This window comes from Cavia porcellus, unplaced genomic scaffold, assembly GCF_034190915.1.
Source record: "Cavia porcellus strain 051 isolate PalLab524CR breed Dunkin Hartley unplaced genomic scaffold, mCavPor4.1 scaffold_22, whole genome shotgun sequence".
Lineage (NCBI taxonomy): Eukaryota > Metazoa > Chordata > Mammalia > Rodentia > Caviidae > Cavia > Cavia porcellus.
The window spans coordinates 64,599,208-64,613,585 of NW_026947505.1; the positions used below are offsets into that span (position 1 = coordinate 64,599,208).

At 41.0% G+C, this 14,378-nt stretch overlaps 1 long non-coding RNA gene across 8 annotated transcripts in view; it reads right to left on the minus strand.

Annotated features, from left to right (window-relative positions):
- LOC134472147 (uncharacterized) overlaps positions 1 to 14,378 on the minus strand; it is a 41,345-nt gene that overhangs the window by 20,014 nt on the left and 6,953 nt on the right. For 7 of the 8 annotated variants that reach the window (XR_010042037.1, XR_010042035.1, XR_010042034.1 and 4 more), the window contains exons 1-2: positions 13,585 to 13,780; positions 12,660 to 12,746 (exon numbers count right to left, since the gene is read on the minus strand). The exons of the other annotated variant lie outside the window; for it this stretch is intronic. This is a non-coding gene — a long non-coding RNA (uncharacterized LOC134472147). Of the gene's footprint in view, positions 1 to 12,659; positions 12,747 to 13,584; positions 13,781 to 14,378 lie in introns of those variants that run through there. 8 annotated transcript variants of the gene reach the window in all.

Genomic DNA, 14,378 nt, shown 5'->3' on the forward strand with positions numbered 1-14,378 from the left:
CTCCTTGTACAACGGTCTTATATGTCTTTTTTGTTTCATGTGTTTATAGGAATATGTTTTGTTTTGTCTTGCTTTGTTTTGTTTCTCCCTCTAATATAGAAAGGATAGAAATACATGTCAAGACTCATGCTTGTAGAATCTATAGACAGTTTGAGAACTGATCTCATGACACATGATGAAACTAACAAATACTTTGAAGAAAAAGAGACACTACAATACCCAGTGCTGATCCTGGAGGGTCATAATATAAAACCCAGCAACAGTATCATTCTTTGTTCAGAGTGATATTAGCCTGCTTGGGTTTGTTCAATCTCAACATAATTGAAGATATGGATAACTGCTTATATGTTTAAGTGTATAAGGTTGATAAAAATATTTCTAAGCTTTTGTTGGATAGTTGAACAGAACTGGTTGCAGTCTTACTGTTTGAATCCCCACTTTATATGCTCCACTTTAGTATCTTGAATAACTATTTGTAAGAGGACAAATCTGTAATCATCAACTAGTGATTTCTTATTGTTTATTTTTTCTTTGAAAGTATGTATTATTTCTACCCATTTCATTTTGTTTAGTCTTTCTTTATATCAATTTTTTTAAAAAGACACTACAGTACCCAGTGCTGATCCCACAGTATCATGATGTGAAATCCAGCAATACTATTATTCTTTGTTCAGAATAACTTTAGCCTGCTTTAGCTGGTTTTATCCCAACATAAATGAAGATATGGATAACTGCATGTATGTTTAAGTGTATAAGATTGACAACCATATTATTAAGTTTTTGTCGGATAGTTGAGCAGAACTGTTTGCAGTCTTGCTGTTTGAATTCCCACTTTATATGTTCCATTTTTGTAAATGAACAACTAAAAGGACAATATGTAAACATTAACTAGTGATTTCTTACTGTTTATTTTTTTCTCTTAACATATGTATTATTTCTACCCGTTTTCTGTTTTATTTAGTCTTTCTTTAAATAAAAAAATTTTTTTTAAAATGAAGAAGCCAGAGAGCAAGAAAGTGGTCAGTGTTGTTCTTTTATACAACACTCTTGAGAGACCTAACCAAGTTCTACAAAAACTACCTTAATCTTGGCAGCATACCCAATGATCTGAGCACCGCCCAGTAGGCCCCACCTCATAAAGGTCCACTATGTCAATGCCAACACACTTGGGACAAAGCTTCCCATACATGAGCCCTCAGGGAACAAAACAAAGTCCAAATTGTAACAGCAATACCACTGGCACTGATTTTGAGACTGCTCTTCAAGATAAGTGGTTATAAACAAAGAAATATTTATTTGGAAAATTAAGTGAAGTAAAAACAACACATTATAAGCTGAAATGTGTGTTATAGGTGAAGAGAGGATGCCAAATGTTTGTATTAAAGAATTACCAGGCTATCATATATAGAGCTCATCTAGTTTAAGTTTCATCTAGATGTGAGTTAGCTGAGGCAATGGGCTGGCCCATCAATAACAGAGCCAAACCTAAAATGTAGTTCTGTATTATAACTGGATACTTTCCAGTGCAAAATATTTCCAGTAGTTAAAGCACAGAGACTTCTTGTCCAGGGGAAAAAATTTTCACTGTTTTTGACAGAGAACTTGACCTCATATTTGATCTGTTTAAGGAAGAATAATGCTCAGACATCCCATTCTGGTCACTCACACTGGAAAGGAAGAAGAAAAGACAAGGCACCATGAGATAAAGTGAACCAAGCTATGCACAGCAAGGTTGCCAAGGAATAAGAAATTACTGACCAGCATTGGTGATGTAATAGTTGACCTAACATTGATTTTTGAACTATCTTCAGTACCTTGAATTCACTATCCCAAAGGTTCTAGGGTAGCACCATTTCCTGCATGATTTTTAACAGTGTCCGCTTTCACCAACCATTCCATTTCCACCTGTGCTTGGCAGAGACTGAGGCTGCACTTGCCCTGGAAGCCTGGGCCAGCTCCCGGGACTGAGTGACAAATCTCCACTCTTTTTAGGAACGTCTCCACATAAGAACTGTCTGGTAAACTGACCAGAGGCCGCCCACTGCTGTTTAATCTGCTTCATACTGGCTGGAGAGAATAGCGTCTTCCCTCCTGTTTGCTGTGAAGATACCGATGTCCTCTTCAGACCTGAGAGCTTGTGAATGGAGCAAATAAATGGGCATGAATTCATTTTGAAACTACAAAAAGTTAAAAGCATGAGACAACTTTTAGTATTGTTAATTGAGGTGGGTTGCTATAATTCAGTGCCTTGATAATAAGTGCATTTTAATTGGTTGAATTGTAAAGACACATTTACTATAGGGGCATTTCTTTTCTTAGGAACTAACACAGTTCATGCTTTCATTTCTTCATCTGGAAAAAGCAATCAGTATTAACTCCCAGATACTGTATGGCAATGTGATGAATGCATTAACTACTCTGAATTTCTTCCAGGTAGCAGATATATATTTCAGGTATAAAATACTGTCTATAATAGTAGTCAGACAGTTCTAGAAAGACACATCTAATGTGTTCATCACTACTAATAACAATAATGGAACAATACTGTCAGATTACTATAGTGTAGACTTACTATAGAATTGCTTACATGTCTTACTGGGCATTCCCCAACACTAGAAGTATCAAACTCTAAACTTTCTTTTAGTTTGTTTTCTGGTATCAGGGAAGTTAGTAAAACAAGGGCGGGAGCAGTAGACTGCGGGTGTATGCTGAGCAAATGGCTCTCCGGGGAGTGAATGACCTGAGTCACAATGTTCGCCAATTTCTCTGGTGTAAATACTCCACTATGTTCAATTTTAGGCTGTCAACCATTTAACAACTGACTTGCAAAGTTTCTGACAAAAATTGGCTCTCATGAGCTGCTACAGGCTGGCACTAGCACAGCACTAGATAGAGAAGAAATCGTATGTGGTAAAATCAGCCCTCATTGACAGGACTGCCCCCACCAAAATATATATATATATATCGGACTGGTGAACTGAAAAAAGATTACTGTTTTAGGAGGTAGGTACTGTAAATTATAGTTATTTTTAACAAACAAATAGGTAAATAGCTCAGTAATATAAACAGTTAACTGAATTGGTACCAACTCATTGTATCTGGAACTCAGTAAAATAAAGCATAAGTAATTATTTAATGAGGACTGAAGAAAACCCTCAAATGCCTGTCTTGACATTGGCACGAATTGATCTACCTGGCACAACATTTTAAATTACCAGCCACGTGATTGCCTGTGCTGTATTACCAGGATCAAATGGAACAGTGAACTGGGACGAAAACATGCCAGACACTGAACAAAATGCAGTTTTAGTACCTCTATCAGATGATCTTCAGACAATGTAGCCATTCTAGGTCCTCGTTTGTGCTATCTGTAAAGTATATACTCCCCCTAGATTTTCTTCTGACTCTACTGTGCTAAACTTCTAAACAGAATTTTGTTTTAAAATTATTTCTTTGGAGTTTAAAACTATGCTGTCTTCAGGGTACTGGCAGGGGTAGGGGGGGACAAACCTTTGAATAAAAACAACAAACGTGTCATTAGGGCTTCATTTGGAATTGATATACACTCAGGCAGAATCACCACTAAGAGCCAAAGTGAAAGGAGGGAGGGGTGCGGGGAGACCATCATCCTTATTCTGTAATGGTTTCAGTCTGGAGGACTGGCATTCGTTTCTGAGCTGCACGTCCACCCAATGTAGTGCCTGCTAATGACCTAAATGGTCAGGTACACACATCACCTCTCCCCAGAGCACAGAAGGCCTGTCAAAAACAGCTTTGTTATTTAAGGCCCAGTGGCTTCCTTACCAATGTAGCCAAGTGTCTTCTTGATGCAAAGTGTTAATTTTATGAGATGAATTCAAATCTTTATCACTCCAACTAGCTATTAAAACTACATTAAAGGTAACATTCTGGACCAACTGCATATAATACTGTTGTCTGTTCATTGTGTGATCCATTCTTGAAGCTTCCTTAAATTTTTGAGCCTACTTTTAAACAATGAATGGGAGGGCGTGGGAGTTTCCAGATGGGGTACACAGACCTTGTTATATAAGTCTGTGAAGTCTGGACCTAGGTGTCTAGAGATACAGTTCACAGAACAGTGAACAACAAATGATCTTAAAAGCAGAGCCAGGTCAGAATTTTAGATTCAAAATAACAGCTGTAATCCAAAGTTCTCCAGGTATTATTAATTCATGAATTAAAACTATACTTACTAAAGCTTAAATATTTTGATCTCCCTGATTCAATCACATTTATTTATCTAAAACAACTAAAATAAATATAATATTAAGCAAAATTACCAAGATCATGCTCTAACAGTTTTTGTAAAACGGGGAAATGAGGCAGTGTCAGAAACAGGGTGCAAAGGACCCAGGCTCTGGGTAGAAGGAAAGACTGCAAACCAAGAAGTAAGATTCCAGGGCATTTACAGTGTAACAGTCCTAGAACAAGAAAAGCCTAGCTTTGAGTCTTCCTGGTTATAAAATTTTCAAGGAACAACAACAGCAACAGAAAAGAACTTCATTTAATCAGGCCCTTAGCGGGTTGGCTAAGCACACAGAACCCTCGCTCGCCCTACAGATGTCTGTCGGAGCTGCCACATGGCAAGGATCGGCGAGGGCCCCAAGGAGCCCAGCACAGGACCCGAAACTTATTTTGGTGCGAGTTCCAAAACTCCTCAGCCCCTTCCAGTTCATTACAAACACCTATTGTTTGCCATATTTATCTGCCATCACTGCTGTTTGTTAGCAAATGGAAAGCGAACTGCCAGGACTGAATTTCAGCCTGCCCTCAGAATAGTGCGAAGGCGCTCCAGGAATTGCTCGACAGATGGTCTCTGAATGATATACAGAACCTCTGCCCTTGGGCCCGCTTTGGAGGAGATGTTTTGGATTGTTGCTTGTAAGAGTGGGAGGTTGTTGTGTGATATGTGATTATCCTATAATAATTTTAATTATTTTGCCTGTTTTCAAACAATAGTCTCAGCCTTTTTTAATTTTTACACTCACTGAGTTGTGACAAGAGCATTCTTCTCTCTATGTTAGCAAGGATTAAAATCAACCCCTGTATCCCTTCCCATTTTTTAAATAATCCATGTTTAAATAAATTACCTTGGTCTGGAAAACCAAGTTATGTGGAGCTCTCCTGGCGTGCATGCTAGCAAGAAAAAACACTCCTTATTGTGGTGTCTGGCTTGAGATTGTCACAGTAACAAGTTTCAAGAAAAGCCTGCTCTTTGCCTCTTTGGAGCAAGGCTCTGGCGAAGGAAGCTTCATTTACATGCATGTGGGGATCCGATAGGAACTGCTCAAAGGTACAGTCCGAGGCAGTCAGACAGCATCTGATGTGCATGTAAATGAAGCTCCCAAAGTGGGGTGTAGGCTTCTGGAGAGACACAGAAAATATGCCATCTCCGTCTCATCCAAATCCAGAAGAAACTTCTGAGTGTTTTCTACAGCAGCAGGAGCCAAGGAGAAGCAGATGCTAAACTTTCAAGGCATTCAAATACATTTTTCTTTACCAGATAGATTTGTTAGCTGAGCACAGACAAAAAAAAAAGAAGTGTGAGGTCAGAATCTGGGCTTCTGGTTTCTGGTGGCTTTCAGTTCCCAGTGATCCAGACCCCAGGGGTCTGTAGCAGCCTGCAGTAGATTCCTGCTCCTCACCTAACAAAGGACACCACCCTGGGAAATTCCAGGGCTGCCAGGAGCTGCATAAAATATAAAACATGCAGTGACTCTAGACCACGGGAGAGTCTGGGAGTGAGTTAATATTCAAAAGATGGCATTTTACAGAACATACGAATGTGTGGCTTTACCTGGAGTTTCTTAGTCATGAAATTCTCCCCTACAGTTGAATTCTGTCTTCCCAAATAGGCTTGTGATTCCAGTTGTAAACAAAATCAAGCTTTGGATAGCTTCCAAGCTGACTGATCTGAACCTTGGTAATAAGAAAGAAATTCTCCCCCTTGGTTTCCAGCTAAGAGATGGAGTTACCTGGAAAACAAGACCCTCTGAGAAGTGGGTTTACTAGGAGAGAGAAACAAAACAAATCCTAACCTTATTATTTGATAGAGAAATCCCCCATACAGTCTTAAGTGCTTCCCAACAACTGTGGGTTTAATCCAATAACAGCAGCTCCTCTAACGGAGAGAAACCCAACTCACACAGCAGTTAATACCCAAATGAAATTCAGATATCTCCCACTGTGCTGCCAGAAAGGATTGGGGAAATGTCCTCTACTCCTGCCCAAGGAAGACGTGCCTGTGGTGAGATCCAGCCTGTTTATCTTCCTAGAAAATAGTCCTACTACCCTTTCTACCAAAGGCTGGTGTGCAGGGATTTTCTGGCTACAGGGAGCACACATTCTGAGAGGAAACACATAAATTAATGTGTAATGTCTCAAGGAGCGACAAGTACTTGTCTTTCAAGGCGTAAAGGATGCTATCAACGAGGACTTGCCCTGCTTGCTGAACTATAATAGCTTTTGTAAGAATGCAATTGTTAAAAATTTTCATTAAAATGTGTGATTGAAACAATAGCTTTCACTAAATCAGTAATCAAAACAGTGGAGAACTACGTTCCTGACCTATCTAAAACAGTGAAACTCTCACCTAAAATGTATTTATACGTGAAAACCAAATTCCAGTACAGGTCCAAGCGCTACACACACAAGGTACTTACACATTATTTCTATCTTTTTAACAGTCAAAAAGATAGTTAAGAAGATAGTTATTAGGACACCCAGAGAAGGACTGCAAATCCAAGTCCAGTCTGAGCAATATAGTAACTTAGCAAGAGTCTGTCTTCTTTATTTTGATTTTAAAAAAATTAAAAAGGCTGGGTATGTAGTTCAGTCCAAAAACCATGGGTTTAAATTCCAATAAATAAAAAGAAAGAGAGAAAAAGGATTACTTATTGTCCTTATATAAATCAAATGAGGAAATAAAGAGTCTCATACTGATTAAATGACTTAAAGGTCACACACAATAAAAAGATGAGTTGGAATTTGAACTTTTATTTGTTTAATTTTGAAGACTATAGATTTTCATTGACCCATGTATGTATGGGGCATATGGAAAGGACGGAGGAAATATTTCACATATGGCATATAGCTTTATGAAAACGAATGCAAATTTCAGCATACTTTGGATTCCTAAGGAAAGAGACTAACTATGTACATTCTCAATGTTTGGTATGTGAATTCTTATTAAGTACTTATTAAGTGGAATAGTCCTTTAAAGATATATAATTAACAAATAATTGTTTGTTTCAATCATATTGGCTTTATTTGTTATTTCAGATTTTTATCCTGGCTAAACTTGAATTCTGGAATATTTCCCTGGTTGGGAAAAGAGGATTCAGCCAATGCAAGTTCACATGGACCAATTCTAGGTAAGGTACTGTCCATACCTACGCTAGAAATGAAGTCAACTAGGATCTAATAAATACCTGCTGAGTGTCCATGGTCAACTGTACCCAAATTTCTTCTGATAAAGAAATATGGCAAAACTTAATAAATAAAAAATTTAAATCTCTGTCAAACACAATCAGTTCTGATAATCTGACAAAAAATATTTATTGATTGTACAAAAGAATGAGACAAATTATATTCAAATAACAAATTTCACCTTGCATTTTAATATTAAAGGCTTTGTATTAAATTCACATTATCTAGAAAATAATGCTGTTTTAATATGAACACACAAAATAGATGGTTATTTGCTTCAAAACAATATACCCTATTCAAGTTCAAAACATGAATAGTGTAGGTCATGGTTAGATGAGTATCACTGAAACAGATGCATTTTTTTTAAAGCTACATTCATATGTTTGCTATTTTGTCACATTTTCTGTGAGCTCTTTTTTTCACTAAGATCAGTAGTCAAAAGAGTGACACTGTTGGGACCCTGCAAAACCTCTATGGGTGACAATCTTAACCGTTAAAAGATTGCACAAAGTGCTTTCCTTCTGATCCACATGTGAATTGGGCTCAAGCATAAAGCAAAAATAAATAGGAATTAGAGGGCAACTCACAGAGGCATTCCAGCTGGGGAGCAAATACCACCAGGAAGTCCCAGATGTAATTTGCAAATACAGCATTTGAATTTTCTGTTTTACAAAAAATGAGGCTAATGGAATTACATTGGAACCAGCCATTTAATCACACACAAATTTGCTGACCAGTGTCTCTACATCCAATCCTAAACTCCTGTTCATGTCTGTAACCTTGCCAAACTTTCAGGCCAACAAGAGAAAGCTTTCACCTTTTATTCATTTTCTTTTTAACGATGGGTAGGAATATAAGCAGTTGGTGATTCCAAGTACTCTATGTCTCATGGTCAAATAGGATCTCTCCGCTGTTAGAGAGAAATATGAAGTGGGAAGAGGGCTCTGAAGATTATCTATGGCAATAGTTTTCAAAGTGGGAAGTACTTTGGAACTGCTTTCCACACTGATTGTCTTGTCACTTCACTGGTCCCACATGCATTCTACAGGGAACCGGACAAAAGGAAGTTCCACTGGATGAGGTGCACCACAGGTGATGATAGGTGACAAATGTAAATTACTGTTTTATAACAAGAATGACGAACATTCGCTTTTATGTAGCAGTGTTTAAATCTTGCAACAGACTTCTCAAAACCCTTTACCCGAGACTAGACCCCAATGGGTCTGCAAATTTCCATGTACTTATTGCTCCTATAAGTTAAAAAGCTTATGTCTACATGGTGAAAAAGCATTCATTCATCCATCCCAACAATTATTTAATTTCAGATAAGCCAAGGAGTAAGAATTAACTGTTTTGTCTCTGAAAACATAAGAGAGCACAGCAATGACCATTCAAATCGGGAATTGCGATGTGTCCTACATTCTTGTTGAGACACAGTACCAGACACCCACATCTTAAGGGAGGAAAGGTGTGTTTTGATTTACAGTTTGTAGAGATTTCAGTCTATAGTCCACAGATTCCAAGGCAGAGTAGCATTGCAGAAGAGCATGGCAGGAGAGAAACAGCTCATAGAATGGCAGTCAGGAAGCACAGTGATCAAAGAGCTATATCCTGCCAGGCCACGTTCCCACTTCTGCCTCCCAAAGGCACACTCATTTATCAACTCATCAGTGGACAAATTCACTTGTGAGTATCACGCCCCAGTGATCCAACTGCCTCCCTAAAGCCCCATCTCTGAGCACATGAGGTTTTGAGGAGACATCCAGGTATAAGTCATAGCACTATGTGGCAAAAGTTTCCTGGTTTGACAATTCGGTGTACTTCACCACAGAAGCTCCCACACTAAGGTCTCCTCAGTCATTTCATGGCTGCTCCATGTCGCTCCTCTCCCTTCAGATCCAAATGCTGCCACCACTGAGCTGGAATCCAGAGTCTTTCCTAAGGCTCAGCCAGAGCTGCTTTCAGAGTTATTGGAGGCCATGCTGTTACCAATGGACAGTGTCAGGGAAATCAAGTCCCACAGAATTGAGCAGGACAATCACAAGAACAATAAGAGAAAGATTTATTAAAAGTGAAAGCAGTAAAAGCACCCTCCTCGGGATGGACCAGGAGCAGAGCTCACGTCCTGACAGGACCAGGTACTAGGTAGGACTCCTAAGGTCTTGAGTTCAACAGGAGCATAGCCAACTGTGTACCTGAATTGTCCCACCTACGGAGGGGTAATTTTTGGCCATGCGAGGTTTGTAGAGGTGTCCAAAGATGAGGACAGGGTGTCAAAACCAAACACAAATGAGGTTGGACACAGGCCATGGCCATGTGCTTTTGGTTTATCTGGGTGACCTTTGTTTGTTGGTTTTCTAATATTTGGCATAATCATCCACGTTCTCTGTTTCCTCAATTCTTTCCCCACTGCTTTTCACTGTTTGCTGGTTCTTCCTCTGAATCCTGCTCTAGTGTCACTCCGTTCTCCTGTCACCTTCCCCACTCCTCCAGCACCTTCCTCAGCACCAAGCTGACCTGCGGACCTTTTCCTGCTTGCATTTCATAATGTTTTGGATCCTAAAGAAATTCTATAAAATGTACTACAAAGTAATTTAAGGCCTTTCCCTTCACGATCATTGGGTTCAGACCCACAGAAATGGGACAATGTGAGCTTATCTAAGAAATGAATCAAAGCCTCCCAGGAGACTTCTTGGCCTCCTTGAAAGATTCTCAAGCTAGGCCAGCCACTCTGCCAGCTGTGCAGACATCACCAGATTTGCCTGAATTTTGAAAAAATACAGAGCTTGACTTCTTTTCCCAGGAGGGCTCTTGGCTGCAATGCCCACCCATATGTACGGGGGTCTCTCTTCCACCAGGTTACAGATATGCCTTGGTGCACGTGACTTCCTCTTCTGCCCCATAAGGCAACACCAGTGAACCCAGGAAGGAGTGCAGCTGGGGAAAAAGTGGCCACATCTGTAAAATACCACTGAGAAGATAAGAGTTGGAAGGCCAGTTGTACTTATTAGTCAGACAATCAGTATGCATCACGGAGGGTGAGATGCCAAGAACATAAAGAAATATTGGATCAGAATGGAAAGACTAAAATAAGTATTGTTTATTCAGAGCAATATATGTCCACTTGCTGCAGCGTGATAATTGATGTTGCGAGGCGAGATGCAAGCAGAGTAGTAAGGGTCTTTATGGCGTGGGACAGTTTTTATGTTACACAAAAGAATTCGTTTCATGAGCAACCTTCAAAGAATGAACTGAGTGATGGTTTAGTCATATTCATCCATCAAAAATATCACTTTGCTAATAGTGGTGGATTCAAGGCTAGGTGGACTAGGAGAGGAAGAATCAGGAAGACCTGAATGAAAGGGGCTACCATGTGAGAAAAGAAGTGATTAGATATTGTGGCCAGAAATCTGAGATGGCCCAGAATTCCTGCCCACCACTGACCACATGCTATATAATTCCTGCTCCTGAGTATGGCTGGGGCCTGTCAATGTGATGAAATTCACTCTTATGATACGTGATATGGCAGAGGAGACGTAACTGAAATCTCTGATCCATTGATTTTTTTTTTTTTTTTGGTTTATCAAAAGCAAAACCATCCTACATAAGCCCATCCAAATTGGTAAGCCCTTCTTAAAAGTATCTGGAGGTCAGAGACTAGAAAAAGCAGAGACATTGTTGGTCTCAAAGAAGCACATTGGTGTATTACAAAGGAGACTGTGAGAGGCCACACAATGAGGACTTCCAGAGGCCTCCAGGAGCAAGGAGCTGGTGAGTTGTGTCTAGGCTTCAAACATTTGTGAGCCTCTCAGTTTCTGATAATTAGTTATGCAGCAACAAAAAACAAATACAACTCAAAAGAGACAAATAAATAGCATATTCAGGACAGAAAACTGGTAGGAAGCAGTTACATCCATAAGAAGAGAAAAACAGTCTCTGAAGTGACGGTCTGAAATTATAAGTGGTTTTATTTTGGACATGCTGAGTTTGCTACGTCTGTAGGATATTTAGGTGGCCATGTCTAGCATGCAATTTGGATGTAATGGTTTAACACCGAGGAGAAACCAAAGTCCAAACCACAGAAAATAGATCGAGCTTCAGTGTTCACAGCTGGGGGCCAAGACCAAACGTGGGAGCCTGGGTGAGGCAGGCAAGTGTAACCCCGATGGCTTAGCAACATGGGAGATGGAAGCGCAGTAAGGAGCCAGCTGAGAAAGTGGCCTGAAGGGCTCACGAGGACCCCAGTGTTAGTGCAATGGCTCTGGACGGTGTGGCTCTCTGTGTTGTTGTCTAAAAGAAGCAATTTAAATCAGATAGTAATGTGATCTCCAGGGAAAATATAAGGAGAAAAGGAAGAAGGCAGGCTTGAAGGCTGTGGTTGAAGAATCATCCAAGAGAGATTAAGAAGAAGCCCAAGAGGCAAGGAAAGAATGAGAGAGGTCATGGTACTGGCTGGGATATGTGAAAGGATTTTCCCTACATAGGACATTACAGCAGTGGGAGGCGGGCCAAGGGACTTTTACCTGGAGGTCATTTTCCCCACCTTTAGGCAACTTACCTGTGGTGTGAAAAGAGCTCCAATCAGCTACTCGTGGATCAGCAATGCCACCATTAGGCACCACCCCAGACAAAAGCTCTATGTGTTCCCTCCACATCATGTGTCCAACAGAGAAAGCCAGGCCCCCGACAGTCACGGGATTTCTCGCCGAGTTCTTAGAATAAAGGCCATTTTTACTTTATATTCTCTTTCTTCTACTGTGCTAAAAATCATATCATCTGGTTTCCCGACCAGGAACAGCAGTTTGAATGACTCCTGGGGTCCTCCCAGGTTGAGTCTCCCTGCCAATTCATGGGCTGGACCACATCCTGGATTAATTCCTCATCTCTCGACACTTGGGAGCTGCTCAACTTGTCGCCTCTGGCCTGCAAACAATACCAGCCTAATTCATTTACCTCAGGTGAGCCAACCTCCATCCCAGGGTTTCTCCGTGACCATGGGCCAGGCTCACACCAGATTACCCATTCTGTCCCTGAACTGGAGTAGCAATTCTCACGTTCCTTGGACAGTCTGAGGCAGAATCGTTACTGTGGTCCTCTGGGACTCCACCCATGCCTTTTGGTGATGGCCAATAGGCACGAGTTGGAGCCCTGTGTCCAAAAATAGGTGACAATCTTTTTTCTGGTTAGGCATGGTCTGGCTTTTGGCTCACCTTTAATTCAAGTGTGGGAAGTACTTTTTCCTCTCCCCAAAAAACACACCTCTGGGTCGCCTGGTTCATAACCTTGGTATCCTTGGCCTAAAGAAAACCATAAGAATTAAACAATTAATCTTTTACTGTCAGGAGGCTGGCAGACCTATGCGAACTTAATGGCTGAAAGAGGGGACTTTGACCCCTGTATTCTCAAAAATTTATATGACTTTTGTTACACTGGTGATATGTTAGCAGAAATTCCATATGTACAGGCCTTTCTTACCCTAAGGACGTGCTCTTCTCTCATTAAATCATGTATGGCAGCTCAAATATTTTTAGCTAGTTCTACTGCACCACAAACTTTCCCCTCCTGACCCCCAAGACACCTTAGATGATGTGCCCCCCATCTTTAACACCCCCATCCCTGAAACCCCAGCAGCCTTCTCAGCCAAAGGTTTCTGTACCCCCAGGGCAGTCCTCTCCTCATCCCTCCCCTAGGGTCTCTAATCCTTCCCTTAGACCTCTGATCCTTCCCCTGGGGCCTCTGACCCTTCCCTGAGGGTCTCTAATTCTTCCGCTGGGGCCTCCAATCCTTCCCCTAGCATCTCTAATCCCTCCCCCAGTGTTTCTATCCAGTCTCCACCAACTTCTCTCTCCCTGCTGCTGGAGCTGTCTCTCCTGTTTGAGGGTTCTTTGTCCCCTTCCTCTGCATTGCCATTTTCTCTACCTGCTCACCATACTCTGTCTCAGGTGTTCCAGCCTTCCGGTGGGCCACACGGTGGCTGCAGCTAGTGTGGAGGACAGCCACCATCTTACGGCCCTCCACCACGTGGCAAGGTACCACCATCTTGGGACCGGTCTCACGGTCAATGGCAGCCCCCTGGGGGCTCCTCGTGTAATCAGCAAAGCATCCTACTGCGGGTCACATCACATGATAACTCACCATGCTGCCAGCAGCAGCTGGATCGCTGTGGGGCACACAGTGACACGCCAGCAGCTCGTATTTCCTTGTCTCATGGTGATGAGCAGCCGCTTTGTAGCCAGTCATTGGATAATTGCTCGCACATGCCTGCCGGTTGGTTGGCTGCTCGATGACCATCTACTCCACAGTCTTTCCTGGCTCAATCTCTGCTGCTATTTCAAGAATAGGTTGGCTATGTGGGACTTGTTAATATACATGTACTTTTCTCCCTTTCCGACTTATCTCAGATTAGGTATAAATTAGGTTGCTTCTCTGTTGATCCACGGAATTATATCAGAGAATTTGGATTTATAACTACTTGTTATGACTTACATTTTAAGGATATATATGTGATTCTGAACTCCACCCTCAGCTCACAAAAGCGATCTCAGCTGTGGCAAGCAACTCGAGAAGAAGCCAATCGCAGACATAAGGCAAATACCACTGAAAATGACTCTGGGCCTACTGTGGTGCCAGAACAAGATCCTAACTGGAATTACCAAAATGGAGAAGGTTCTCATAAAACGCATAAGATGACTGAATGCCTAATTGTGAACCTTAATAAAATTGCTCACAAACATACTAACTATAAAAAACTTTTAGAACAGGTCCAGGAGGCTAAATGAAAACCTAGCTGTGTTCCTAAATTGGCTTAGGAACACCTTAATTAAGCTTACTAATGTAAACCCAGACTCTCATGAAGGGATGATTGTTGTTAACTCTTATTTTATTTCTCAGTCTGCTCCTGATATTCGTGCAAAGTTACAAAAGGCTGA